Source organism: Sus scrofa, chromosome 1 (genome assembly GCF_000003025.6).
Source record: "Sus scrofa isolate TJ Tabasco breed Duroc chromosome 1, Sscrofa11.1, whole genome shotgun sequence".
NCBI lineage: Eukaryota > Metazoa > Chordata > Mammalia > Artiodactyla > Suidae > Sus > Sus scrofa.
The window spans coordinates 186189430-186204486 of record NC_010443.5 but is presented as its reverse complement, the minus strand read 5'-3'; the positions used below and the strand labels follow the sequence as shown (position 1 = coordinate 186204486).

General features: G+C 39.0%; 1 long non-coding RNA gene across 1 annotated transcript in view; it reads right to left on the bottom strand.

Moving 5' to 3' along the window:
- The window catches only part of LOC102161687, a 36465-nt gene continuing 21636 nt past the window's right edge, over positions 229-15057 (bottom strand). Inside the window, exons 2-3 of the long non-coding RNA XR_002347066.1 lie at positions 14747-14846; positions 229-3322 (exon numbers count right to left, since the gene is read on the bottom strand). This is a non-coding gene — a long non-coding RNA (uncharacterized LOC102161687). The remainder of the gene's footprint in view (positions 3323-14746; positions 14847-15057) is intronic.

Here is a 15057-nt window from a genome sequence, read left to right as displayed (position 1 = left end):
ATTTTATTAGCCCTTGCCCAGAGTCTTCCAACAAAAGCTCAGGGCTCTCCCTCAGTCCCTTTTCATTGGTCCTCATAGATAAACGTTCATTTACTCCCACACAGGTCTTTGGAGTAAAACTGATGTTTTCATTTTTTGGTAAACCTTGAACATCTAAAGCCAAACATTCAAGATGAGTATCAGACACACACACACACCACACACACACGAGCCATATGCTTTGTTTTTACTTATTTAATGTTTTATATCAAATGAACACTGAGCCCAGCAATGTGGAGGGCTCTGTGCTAGGCCCCATAAAGGTGCCCCCCAAAATCGCTGTATCTGCCAGTGTTTTTCTATATGAAATGGTTAATAAAAGAATTTTCCATAATTTCAGAGAAAGGCTAGAGAAAGCAGAGGCTGCGTGGATTCAAGTTTTGGAGGGCTGAAGCACATACATTTGGGAGCCTCTTTAGGAAAAAACAACAGGCACTTTCAAAAAATAGCTCCTCCCTCTCTTGCCCGTGGAAGGCCCCGTGCAGGCTGGGTGTTCTAAAGCGGTTACAACATGTGCAGCCCCATTAGCTTCAGGTAAATCTATTCTGGCTGGGAGAGCTGCCTTCAAGTGTGTCTCCTATCTTCTTTGATGGTCAGGAGCCCATCAATTCCTTCCTCTACTTCCTTTACGGGCGTTACTCTGACCATTTATTAAAATGCTCTATGAGCCCTTCCGAGGTACAAGTTTGTGATTTCAAAATATAAACATTATGCAATTTGGCTTAGTAACCCAGAGAGTGACCAGGAACAACTGTGGACTACACAATATACACGATTTTGTTTGTGTTTGCAACATGAGCAAACAGATCGTGCAAAGTTGGGTGGTGCCCAGGTGGGCGGCTGTGATAGACGCGGCACTGTGCTTTGCAATTCTTCACGGTGCAGCGCTGCCCACACTTCCTGTTTGCTTGGAGTTCCTCAGGCATTTCCAGGACCCCTCCATCCAGGGAGTCTCTCAGCATAGCAAATGGAATCCCCGAAAGCTTTCAGTTGTGAAATTGTGTGTTTATAAAACGCACAGAAGCCATGTGTTAAGATCACACATTGTTCTGAATGAGTCAGTAATGTTCAGGTTTCAGTTTAAGAGATGAAATTTTTTTCTTCCTATGGTTATAAACGGAAAGTTGTACAGCACCTGTGGCTTTCTTATCAACCAGCTTGACTCAGTAGTTAGCAATTTCTGACTTGGGTTTCTGTGCCGTAGCTCCTCCCACTGCCATATTTTCACTCCATTTCTACTTGAAACAAAGCAACCTAAGTGTTGGACAGCTTGAAAAAGGGGCAGTGTGCAGTTTTCCATGCAGGCTTTGTGAAATTTTTTAATTGATTCACTTTGAATTCCAATTCTAATTACTGAGGTTGATGTACGTCTTTTATGACATATCTTTTTATTTAAATTGTGTTTGGTCTTCACTTTTAGAAGTCCTAAGATAGTGGTGTCCTCGTTTCAAGGCTCCCAGAAAGATTTTTCTGATGCCTGATACAAATAACTGTGGAGTTGTTATCTAGTTCATGTGCTGTTGTTTAAGCATTGATCTTAGGACAAGCAAATTACCAGGGATAATCATAGAGTGCTTCCAGGACACCATCCGTGCATTTACTTTTTCAACAGAATGTCTGCATGTGACAGGAATGGTTTTGGATGCTGAAAATATAGAATTGAACATACAGAAGTGGTCCTGCCTTCGCGGATTTCCAGACTAGCAAACCACACGAAGAAAAAAATAACAAGACAACATATAATGTTAAAGGCTAGGAAAAAAATCAGGTAAAATCATAATGAGCTACCACATCACATCTATTAGGATGGCTATAATTTTAAAAAGACTGAAAAAAAGTGTTGGTGAGGACGTGGAGAAATTAAAACTTTCATGGATTGCTGGTGAGACTATAAAATGATGCAGCTGCTATAGAGAACATTTTGGTGGTTTCCCAAAGAGTTAAACATAGAAGTAGCATATGATACAGCGATTCCACACCTAGGTTTATACCCAAAAAAATTAAAAGCAGGGGAGTTCCCACTGCAACTCAGCAATAACAAACCAACTGATATCCATGAGGACATGGGTTCTATCCCTGGCCTTGCTCAGTGGGTTAAGGATCCATCATTGCTGTGGCTGTGGTGTAGGCTGGCAGCTGCAGCTCCAATTCAACCCCTAGCCTGGGAACTTCAATGCCATGGGTGGGGCCCTAAAAAAACAAACAAAATAAGCAAATGAAAAAGAATTGAAAGCAGGGACTTGAATGTACAATAGTACATCAATGTTAACTGTGAACATTGCTCACAATATCCAAAACATGGAAACAACTCAAGTCAGATGAATTGATAAACAAAATATGGTATATTCATACAATGGAATATTATTTGGCCAAGAAAAATAATGACATTTTGATATACTACAACATGAATGGACCTAGAAAACATTATGCTTAGTGAAATAAGCCACAGAGAGAGGGGAAAATAGTATGTACTCCACTTATATGAGGTACCTAGATTTGGCTGATTCTTAGAGACAGGAGGTATAATAGAGTTTACTAGGGACTTGGAGGAGAAAGGGGCAGAGAGGGTTACTGTTTAATGGGTATAGAGTTTATGTTGGAGGTGAAAATAAGTTTTGGCTTTATAGCAATGATGCTACATAACATTATGAATGTATTTACTGCCAACAAACCGTACACTTATGAATGGTTAAATGTCAATATTAATAATGTATAGTTTATTATAATTTAAAAAACCATCAGAGACCTGTGATAGAGAAGGACAGAGGTGGGCATTCGAAGAGCACCTGCTGAGGTGCTAAGTAGGAGCAAGTTTTGAGGAAGAGAGAAAGGGGTATGCCTGGAGCGGAGTGCAGGAGGGGCACTCTGGAGTGGATTGGATTGAACGAGGAGCCAGTAAAGTGTACATTTCAGTGCTCCTCACTGGTACAGGCCCCTTCAAGGATGCAGTACCTAAGTTCATATTTGCGATCTTTAATTCTTCTTAAAGAAGGGACTTTTGAATTGTATTAACTTTGAGCTCTGCAAAACCTGGATCTGCTCTTGGGAATAAATGATATAAAAATGATACAAAAATAAGGCCTGATCATTGACATCCGAAGACACTGGTGATGTCATTTACATATTGCTGCTTGAGAAATTAAATCGATGTGTTTATTCATACTGTCTTTATATTATTCATTCACTTACGTAAGAAACATTTAAGAGGTTCCTAACAGGCCTACCTGGTGCCAAGCTGCAGGGAAGATACAAAGAATATGTCCACAGCCCTCAGGTTCAAGATCTAGTGAAGAAAAAACACACCACAGCAATTACAATTTAAGGTGTAAAGCATTTCTAAATAGTGAGTCTGTCTCATCACCCCACTGGATTGTAAGTTCTTGGAAGGCAGGACATTGTATTTATCGCTAAAGGGACATAAGAGGTCATTAAGTCCAACCTATCAATTTACTTCCAATAAGCTCAGGCAACAGGGAAACCAGTTGACTAAGGCCAAGGAAATAATGTGTAAGACCCAGACAAGAAGGCAGATGTGCCTAACCACCAGAGCCGGTCTTGAGCCACCATTCCACACTGCCACCTGTCCTTGAGTTCCTGACATGTCTCCTTCATCCCTTTCATCAAGGAAGTGTCTGGATCCAGTGTTCCAAACATTAGGGGCATTTGATAAGTGGGAATTAGACAGTAACAGTCTTGTGTACACAAAATGACAGCTCTAGACTGTCTACCCGGACAGCTTTCAGGGCCGCAATCTGCATTTACTTAGCAACCACACTGCCCTGACTTGGATAAATGTTTATTTTGAGTAGCTTGGAGGAAGCATTTAAGTTAAAGACTCCCAAGGCCTCTTGATCTTGTTGCCAGCATTGGACATATAAGGGAGTTGCTGGCTGGTGTTCGAGCTGACTGCTGTGCTTCTCAAACCCTTGGCTTTCTCAGTACTAATGTGGAGGTTGCCATGAGAATTTCGTGAGATAATACAGGGTAAGCTCTCAACACAGTGATAGGCATGTAGTAAGTGCACAATTGATGTTAGGTTTTGTTACTAGTGTCATTATCATTGATACTAACAAATCCTTATGAGTTATTTTCTTTTTTACTTGTTTGTTTGCTTTTTAAGGCTGCACCTGAGACATACTGAAGTCCCAGGCTAGGGTTTGAATCAGAGTTGCAGCTGCCAGCCTACACCACAGCCCCCATTGATGCTGACAAATTCTTATGAGTTGTTTTCTGTTTGTTTCTTTGAGTCGTTCAGTTGGGGTTTTTTTGTTGTTTTGTTTTGTCTTTGTTTCTTTGCTATTGAGCTGTATGAGCTATTTGTATATTTCAGAAATTAAGCTCTTGTCAGTCATGTCATTTGCAAATTTTTCTCCCATTTTGCAGATTCTTTTCATTTTGTTTATGGTTTCATTTGCTGTACAAAAGTTTGTAAGTTAGGTCCTGACTGTTAATTATGTATGTTCAGTGGTAAATGATGCCACAAAACATGACAATATTCACATTTAAGGACAATAGTTCTTAAGGTATGGGAACAACCTAAGAGCCCATCAACATGAATGCATACAAAGGAGGTGAGTGTGTATATATATATATATATGTGTGTGTGTGTATTTATTTATTTATACTATTCAGCCATAAAAAAAGAATGGAATTTACCATTGGCAGCAACATGGATGGACTTGGAAGGTTTATGCTAAGTGAAATAATTCAGAGAAAGACAAATGCTGTATGACATCACTGATATGTGGAATCCAAATATACAATAAATAGTGAATATAACAAAAAAGAAGTAGACTCACAGATATAGAGAACAAACTAGCAGTTACCTACCAGTGGGGAGAGGAAAGGGGAGAGAGATAAGGGGGGGAGGATTATTATGGGATTATATGAAATCATGTATGTGAAACTTTTGAAAATTGCAAAGCGTAGTGGAATTTAAAGTCTTTCATTCAATATTTTTTTTCTTTAAAAAGAAGTCAATATGAAAAAATAAAAATAGATGAGATATTTAAAAAGGCAGTAGCTCTTCGAGGAAAATAACAAGTAAGGGCAGTTGAGATTGTCCTTATAACCACAGTCCTCATGGTCTAAGGAAGCATCACATTCCTAGAGGCTGGATATAGAAAGGAACAGAGAAAGGACAAAGGATATTTGTCAACCGTCTCTACAGTTTTCTAAAAGTTACTACACAATACATAACTCTGAAATCCAAAAAGATCTGAAAAATAAAACTTTTTTATACACTTTCAACAAAAATTCATTTGAAGGTAGAACTGTCTGAGTTGACATGAGGCCACCATCTTCATCAATCTCTCTAAGAGTAAGTAGCTAAGGTTGATGGCGAAATGCTGCTCCCTATCCCAAAGGATGTTCCATAATAAGCAGTACATGCATTGTATCACCTTCAAAACCTGGACAAGTCTGAATTCTAAAGCATACCTGGCCTCAGGAATTTAGGATAAGGGATTTTGGGTCTCTACTATGCTTATATTCCATTGGCCAGAAGTTAATGATGGGTCTGCTATTAGCCACAAGGGCACCTGGGAAATGCAGCTCTTATTCTGGGCAGCCATGTGTCTGACAAAAATTCCATTACTATGGAATATGGAAGATTAGACATCAGCACCCAGACAGTGTCCTCTGACACAATCTCATTTTTTCCCCCTAAAGCCCTCCCTACTCCCACCCTACACCCAGATCCTCTTGAATAGGCTCTGAAAAAAATAGGAATTGTCCCTTTGGTCTCCGTAAGCAGTCTGGACTGACTTCAGATGACCCCGTAATGATTTCAAAAATTCCAGTCATGGCTGGCTACCCTTTTTCCTATGGAATGCTACATTGACTTAGACAAATTGATAGTTCATAATTCTTCCTCTTGTAGAACTACCTCAATCACACAGATATTTCCCAGTCTTCTGGGAAATTCAGGACTTGACCACTGGTTGCAGCTGGCCACTACCTCTACAAATTGGAAGCCTCATCTGGACTAATTGCCAGTATCTCTCCAGACTTTCCTGGCAGAAGAGATGGGACATCTCTATAAGATTGTTCAAAAAACAACTTTCAAAAATGAATATTCAGATTAAACATTATCTATTTGAATTCATCAAGCTCCATCAAATGCAAACTCTACATCTCAAAAAAATTATTCAAATTCAACAAATTCAGCTCTAGCATAGAGAGAGCATTGTGTTCTAGGAACCATGGAGAATAAAAGATGAGTATTTTTCTCTACTTATTGCAGTTGCATAAAAAAGGAGGAATTTTGAATGAGTGTTGAAAGAAGAAAAACAATTTAAAATTAGATTTTTTTTCAACTCAGAGGCTAAAAAACATATTTTAACAAAATGGATGTGGATACTGTTTAGTAATAACCCAAACCTAGTCATTGGCAAAATATAATTTTTCCTCTAGTATAAATGAAATGCAAGATGAGCAAGAAGGAAATAGTCACAAACAATAACAAAACAAGATTCAGCCTCTGGCTTGCATGCAGTAAACTGTAAATAGATCAATGTTTTATGGTTGTATGAGAGGCCTCTGGAAGCCTACTTTATTTTATGCATTCCTTGCTGATTCTTCTAAGAATGTGCTTTTGAATGTCCAATAGCTAAATCGTCAAATGGAGATGCCAAACTTTAAGCATTCCATGGGTTTTTTTTTAACTTTTTAAATGGCAGTTTGTACAACTGTTCCCAGTAAGTTTAAATAGATAACTGTTCTGGGGAGTGTCAGAATTATTCAGCCTAAAAGCTAAGTGTAACATAAATGGAAAAATAGGCTGTACTTTGTGCATTTCATACATTTTAATAGCCAGGTACTATTGATTGCTGTGATTTTTTTTGGCAAGTAAGGGAAAATTCACACATTGCATTGTGTATTTCCTTGCAGAGGAAAGTTATTTTGATCACACCTTACAAATGATCCATACTGATATTAAGTTTACAGTCTTGGGAGGAGGAGGAAAGAGTGAATTTAATTTGAATTTAGAAAGTCTCTAAATGATAATTGAATCACAAGTCTGGATTATAATTCTAGGAGCAACACTTGACTTGGTCAAAATCACTGTTATGAAGAGATGCAATTTTTACACAGTACTTCACATTGATTAAGTAATGTGTGAAAATGGGAAAAAAGTATTTGAATCTTAATCACAGTCATTTGCATGAAATAAAAGTCTGTGTCAAGGGAATGCACATTATAATAACTCCTGGGTGTTTTGGTTGCATCAGTGAGCAAAGAAGTTGTATGCATTTTTTTCATGCTGATATACAAGAATTCCTTTTATATTTATTGTATCTTTGATTGTACAAAAATTCAGCAATATAGGATTTTGGCTGGTGAGAGACGGCAACTGATTAACTACCTTAACAATGGCTGTAATTAAAACAGATGTTTGATAATGCAAGCGCCCGAATTAAACTGGGAACATTCAAAGGGAGAAAAGAGAAATAGGAATTTGATATGAACCTCATTCTCAGTCAGGCTCTCCATTAGATGGAAAGGTAGTAAATGGGAAATGAACTTCAGAAAAATGCTTGCAGTCTCTCCTCTAAATATTTCCTCCCCTGCTGCTCTAAGCTTGGGGAACTCGAAATGCAGAAAAGCGAGGCTCTGGCTTGTATGTTTTCTATCACCCTAATCATTCCTGGGGCTGGGCTGCAAATCTAAAGATTCTACTTTTCTGCCCTGGAGCATATTAGTTCTTCCAAATTCACCACCATGATGAGAGTCTTCTGTGTCCAAAGTGCTCCAAATCTGGAGCCAGGCTCTCTCCTGCCTTCTTCAGACCCTGAGTAATTGACGTCATCCTTGAAGAACCTGAAATCTCCTGCTTGGGCTATTATGCATTTCCTACAATGTTGATTTTTTTTTTTTCTTTCTTGTTTTGATTGTCTACCCTCAGCTAGAGGGCAACTTGACTTGGGAATAGAGATTCCAGCTTCTGGAGTTTTCCATCTTCCCTGTTTTGTGGAGGAGAACACTAAATAAAACAAGAGTTTTGATTCTTGAAGATGTTGAAATTTCCAAAAGACAATGACAGTTGCTTGCTAAATGCATAATTCTAATTGTTTGACCCAAATCAGAAGAAGAAAGTTGCTAGAAAAATCTCTGCCAGAGATGGATAGTGTTAAGGGATCAATGTGGAGTAGAGCCAGGAAAGTAATGGCTGTAGCAATGTCTTGAATTAGAATTGAATAATAAAGATAATAACATTAGGAGATACCTTCATGGCTCAGTGGTTAACGAACCTGACTAGGAACCCTGAGGACACTGGTTTGATCCCTGGCCTCGCTCAGTGGGTTAAGGATCCAACCATGAGCTGTGGTGTAGGTTGCGGATGTGGCTCGGATCCTGCGTTGCTGTGGCTGTGGTATAGGCCGGCAGCTATAGCTCCGATTAGATCCCTAGCCTGGGAACCTCCATATGCCACGGGTGCAGCCCTAAAAAGCAAAAAAAAAAAAAATATATATATATATATATGTAGAATAACAACATTAATAATGATAAATACATGTATTTATTTCACTAATAAAACTGAGTAAAATATACAAAAATAGTAAAAAAAAAAGGGGGGGGTGGATGGGATATCACTTCCGTGATAACAAGAAAACAATTGTGAACTCAATCTCAACTTTCAGGGAGAAGCAAACACTCTGCTTGGATTATGGCATCCATAAAATTTCAGAATAAATGTGCTGAGACAAGGGCACTGAAGTTATGACACATTCAACAATTAACAACACACCTAAGTGCAAGCTTTCCTCCTTCACCATGGTAGTCTTTCAACCTCCATGTCTAGGAGTTCGAGCTGATGCTTTCCTCTTTATCTTTTGGTAGGTGGCACTCCACAATATCTATGGAAAGAAACAACCCCTCTTTCCCATTTCACAAAACCCACTCCTTCCTTTAAAAATACCATTTTATAAAAAGCACACCATCCTTCTTATACCCTCTGCCATTCAGCCTGGTCAGGCTCTTGTACTTGCAAAGATCATTTCCCTCCCCGTCTTCACCTCAAGAATCCATCCACTTTCCAGAGCTCATTCAGATTCCATCTACTGCAAGCCTTTGCTGACCACTCCAGGCCACAGGGATTTCTTCTTCCTCTGCGCTCCTGGGGTGTCCAGGACAATGCTCCCTAGTTCCACACGTACTTGTTCTTTTATTAGTTTGTAGTGTTTCTCTGCCCCCAGTTGTAAACTCCTTCAACACGGGAAAAGCACCTTATCTTCTCTTCCTTCTTCCCACCTTCTTTCTTTCTTTTCTTTAACAAATATGTATTTAGAACCTACTCTCTGCCAAGCAGAGCACTTCCTGGGTTTTTCCCACTGCATTTGGCAGCATTTACCAAGTAGTAAAGTAGGCATGAATTATATACACATGTTGTTTGAAGACATCTATTCAGTAGCTCTCTATCACGCTGGAAGATTGAATTCATCTGTCCTTTCCTTCCAGTATGTATTTAACCCATTCTTTTGGATAAAAGAAAAAGGTTCAGTACCACCACGTAGGCTCCTTGGTACTTTCTGACAGAGGGAAGCAGAGAGGTTTATGCCCCAGCAGCAAAAGCCTGTTTGTTAAACCTGTTTCTGTGCCCAGTTCCACCCAACTTCATGTGTACTATTGCTCAAATTCCTTGACTTCCTTATGCCGTCCTGTCCCTTCTAGAAGAGAAAGATAATAACACATTCTGTGCCACCCCCAACACTCCCCAGGGTGAGGGTTAATAGGATAATGGCTGTAAAACACTTTAAGCTCTTCCAAAGAAAGGTGCCACACTGTATAAAAATGTAAAGAGTTATTATGCAACTAATCAGATTCAAAGTACAGGTTGCAGAAGGACCTGTGGAGTTGAAATGAAGCCTCAACGAAGGATGCTAATGCTTAACTTGCCCCGCAGGCCCCAGCAGTGTTTCCGGAATTTTCTCCTCTATAAATTAAATTCAGAAAAAACCTTTCCCATCACATTTTTAAAGGGAGGGGGGTTTATGCCTGTAGAACACAGATGAACTTGTGTAGCCAGAATTCACATCCCTGACACTTGCTCCCATTTGAGGAGGTGCTATCTTTCATTTTACACACAAACCATAAAAATGTAAATTCTCTGTAGGGACTGCAGGACAAAGAGCAAGTCCATCCTCTAGCCTTGAAGCTCCGTGAGGGCAGGAACTGACTCCTTTCCCACGATTCTATGGCCAGCATTCAAATAATCTGGGACAAGTAGAGTAGAGTTTAATAAGTAGAGTATGTTCTCTTTATTGCTTGAAAGAGTTTGGCTTGCTTGTCCCTAAAAGGAGAGAGGGAGCTAAAATAACTGGGGACCACCAGGTCCAACACTCTTTAATCTGAAGAGAGTGCTAAGAAAGTATGTCACCCATTAGGCTGATTATGTAACAGCCACATTACGCGGGCCTTGCCACTGGCTGCTGTGAGCCCACAGGGCTAGGTGGGTGCAGGAGCAAAGACCATTTTAATCCCACATTTTGCTGGAATGTGGAATTTGGGCAAGCCAGGTGTGAATAGGAAACACAATAATCTCATCTGTGACTAAAATCCAAAATACCAAATAAAATATTAGTGTATTTTACTATACAAGTAGTAGAATAAAGTATGAACATATAACCAATTAAGGTAATTCCAGACTTCTGATCTTCTAATCTAATAAAATCATTATTATAATATGAGACCTTATCATATAAATAGATCAGAGAATTAAAACTACATAATTAAACAAGGTCCTACTTATAGCACAGAGAGCTATCTATATTCAATACCTTGTAGTGACCTATAATGGAAAAGAATCTGAAAAAGAATAGACATGCAAATGTATAGGTATAACTCAATCACTTTGTTGTATACCTGAAACATTGTAAATCAACTATACTTCAATAAAAAATTTTTAATTAAAAAGACCCCCCATATTATTAAAAATTTGCCCTCTCCCCCCATCATGGCTTTTTAAAAGATCCTAACATAGTGATAATAGAACAAAACTTTTTAAGCCATGTATTTAAAAATATATCTCATATGTATCCTGTTGTCACAAAATAACAGCCAGTGTAACACTTGTGAAAACCCAGAAGTAGTCTCTTTAAAGCCAGAAACAGGACAAGGGTACTTGTTATCACAATTATTTAATGATTGTTCTTGAAGTGCTCACCAATGTAATTAGATGAGAGAATGAGATGATAAGCATAAATATTGGGTAGGAAGAGGCAGAAGTATCATTATTTGCAGATTATAAAGATTATAGTCTTGAAAAACCCAAGTGAATCATCTGAAAAACTGTTAGAAACATGAGAGAATTCAGTAGACTATCTGGTCTAAAATACAAATATATAATGTAATAACTTTCTTACTTGCCTGCAATAACTTGTTAGAGAGTAAACAAATAAAGTAATTTCCCATTCACAAAAGAAAAATAACAAAAAATGACATCTCGTATTAAGGAAATTATAAACTTTACAGAAGGACATTGTAAACATGGAAAGCAAAAGAATATTTTTAAATGTTATTATAGATTAAACTAAGCTATAAATACAAAAACAATCAAATTCATAGAAGGTTTTTTGTTTATAGCTCCACCTGCAGCATATGCAAATTCTCAGACTAGAGGTCTAATCAGAGTTGCACCTGCCGGCCGGCCTACACCACAGTCACAGAAACACTGGATCTGAGCTGCATCTGTGACCCATGTTGCATCGTGCCGCCATGCCAGATCCTTAAACCAGAGAGTGAGGCCAGGGAATGAACCTGCATCCTCATGGACACTATGTCGGGCTATTAACCACTGAATCACATCAGGAACTCTTTTTTTTTTTTTTTTTTTTTTTTTTTTTGCTAGCAGGTGATTTTTTGTGAAACTTAGTAAAAGCGATTCCAAAATTTATTTTTAGAATTAACATGTGACAATAACCAAAACAGAGCTGAACACTGTAAATCAGCTATAATGGAAAAAATAAAAATCATTATTAAAAAAAAGACAGAGCTGAAAATAAGAATGATTAGAAAATTAATTTTATTGTATATTGGTAATTTCATTTATAAGATATAAATTGCTAATACATTAATAATTTTGATTTTAAATTAGGAATTAAGAGAAACCCAGAAATAAATCAAAATTTCGAAGAAAATGTAAAGCATGAAAAAGATAATTTTCTCCTAATAGGCAAAAAGATGAATTACTTAATAAATTATATTGAGAAATCTGGCTTAGGCTAAATAACTTGGTGTCATTCTGGTTGTTCTCTTTCCCAGCATACCATCCCTCCATCCATTGTGAGGTCTACTGATTCTACCTTCAAAACACACCTGAATCTGGTCACTGCTCACTACCGCCACAGCCACCAGCACCTTCATCTCTTATCTGGATTTCTATAGCTTGCTTGCTTTTCGTCTTCTTAGGGCCACACTTGTAGCTAATGGAAGTTCCTAGGCTAGGGGTTGAATTGGAGCTGCAGCTGCCGGCCTATGCCACAGCTCCAGCAACACGGGATCCAAGCTGCATCTGCGATCTACACCACAGCTCATGGCAATGCTGGATCCTTAACCTACTGAGTGAGGCCAGGGATGGAACCTGCATCCTTGTGGCTACTATTGGGTTCATTACCGCTAAGCCCAGTGGGAACTCCTCTATAGCTTTCTAATTAATCTTCTGGTTTCTCTCTTGCCTTCCAACAATCTTCTCCACACTATGGTCACGGTGGTCTTTCAAAAATGTCAATCAAGTGATGTCACTCACTTACTTAAGATCTTGAATAGTTTCCCATCATAATTAAGAAAACTCTCAACTCTTTCCAGGTGGTAGGCAGCCCCTGCATGTCTGGCCCCTGCCTGCTCCTCCAACCTCATCACTCTTCTCTCACTGACTCCACTCCAGACACACTAGACTTCTAGAACTTACCTGCCTCAGCTCTTGGCATTTTCTTTTCTCTCTGCCAAAGAAGCTCTTTCCCTAGATCTTCATACGGCTCACCCATCACATCCTTCAAGTTTTCCTAAACCAATGTCTACTCCACAAACAGGCCATGCCTTACCACTCTACCTAACATACTCCCTTCCCTAGCCCCGTGCTTTATCTTCATTGCGTTTATCAGTCTCCAAAATTGTTACATAAAATAGCCTTATTTATCATCTGTCTCCTGCTCCATAATAGGCTCCATGAGGGTGGAGACTGCTTTGCTCATCACTGTAATCCCAGTGCAAAGCACAGGGCCTGGAGCATAGTAGCTGCTTAATAACTATTTGTTCATTCAATGAATTGCAGAAGGACTAGAGAAAAGGGGTTGAAACCAGGTTGTTTAACAGGTAGAATTCATTAGGCCTTGAGATATTCAATGGAGGAAGCCTGAGGGACTTAGGATGCTTCTAAGTTTCTCCACCAAGGAATTGAAGAGATATTGCACAATTTGTATGTTAAAAATTTGAGGATGAGAAAATTCCCAGGGAATATTTGAGTTCAGTTTAGGGTCTGAGATGTCTATGAGATATTCATATAGGTTCTCCAGAGGTCGACTGGTAATACTGGTTCACAGTTCAGGAAATTAGAAATAGTTTAGGATTCATCATTTTTTTTTTAGGGCCACACCTGAGGCATATGGAGGTTCCCAGACTAGGGGTCAACTCCAAGCTGCAGCTGCCAGCCTGCACCACAGCTCACAGCAATGCCAGATCCTTAACCCACTGAGTGAGGCCAGGAATAGGATCCAAGTCATGGATACTAGTCGGGTTCATTACCACTGAGCCACAATGGGAACTCCCATTATTTTTAAATGTATTGAGCTTTTTAAGAGAGGAAGAGAGGAGAAAGGAAAGACTTGCAAATACACACACACAACTGGGTAAGGATATCACCAAAAGCGTAATTGTCAAGTTACTTTCACTGTTTTGACACAGTAGCAAATTTTCTTCTGCCTTGAATAACTGAAATGACCCACCAACTGTAAAGTAAGATTAATTCTCTTTAACTACGAATAGACCAATGAAACGTATCTCAGTAAGACATGAGTTTATGCCAAATGTTAGAACACTAAATTTAATGGTAAAGGATATAGTTCAGTAGAGTGATCAAAGAGCATCTGTTGAATAGTTAATTAATGCTGTTCTTTTCTCTTTCATTGGTAAGTGCAAGGCATCCACTGAAGCTGATCACCTCTGTAAGGGCCTCTGGTAGATGCAAACTAGCAAATGTGAACCCCATTTTTCATGATGCTGACAGTCCAGTGGGGGAGATGCGTTAAGATGTTGTTTTAACCATTTTGCCTGTGTCTTTATTAGAGGTATTTTAAATGCCTAATTCTTTATTTTATTTTATTTATTTATTTATTTATTTATTTTTGTCTTTTTTTTGCTATTTCCTGGGCCGCGCCCCTGGCATATGGAGGTTCCCAGGCTAGGGGTCAAATCGGAGCTGTGGCCGCTGGCGTAGCGGCCACAGCAACGCGGGATCTGAGCCACGTCTGCGACCTACACCACAGCTCGTGGCAATGCCGGATCGTTAACCCACTGAGCAAGGGCAGGGACCGAACCCGCAACCTCATGGTTCCTAGTCGGATTCATTAACCCCTGTGCCATGATGGGAACTCCTAAATGCCTAATTCTTTACCCATTTGATGATGCACATGGTGCATGAAGCATAGTTTTGGTAAAAGACCCTAACTGCTCTTTGTAAAGGAGAATTATCTCAGATGAGCTATGTACTCACCTCTAGGTTTGACAGAGCAGCTGCTTCTTCAGTCCTATATCAGCCTCTAAGTGGGAGCCCAGGTAGTCTGTGCCTCAGCTGCTCACCAGATTATCTGTTTCTGCAATATTATGTGGGAAAAAAAATTAAATACAAATATTTTTAAATTTATCTGAACACATTCAGAGATTATCATTAACATTTTAGCAAATACCCTTCCAGACAATTATATCCGCACATATAATACATATGTTCATAGCATGACTGAAATTTGTTTTGCTTTTTAGGGCTGCACCAGTGGAATATGGAAGTTCCTAGGCTAGGGGTTGAAT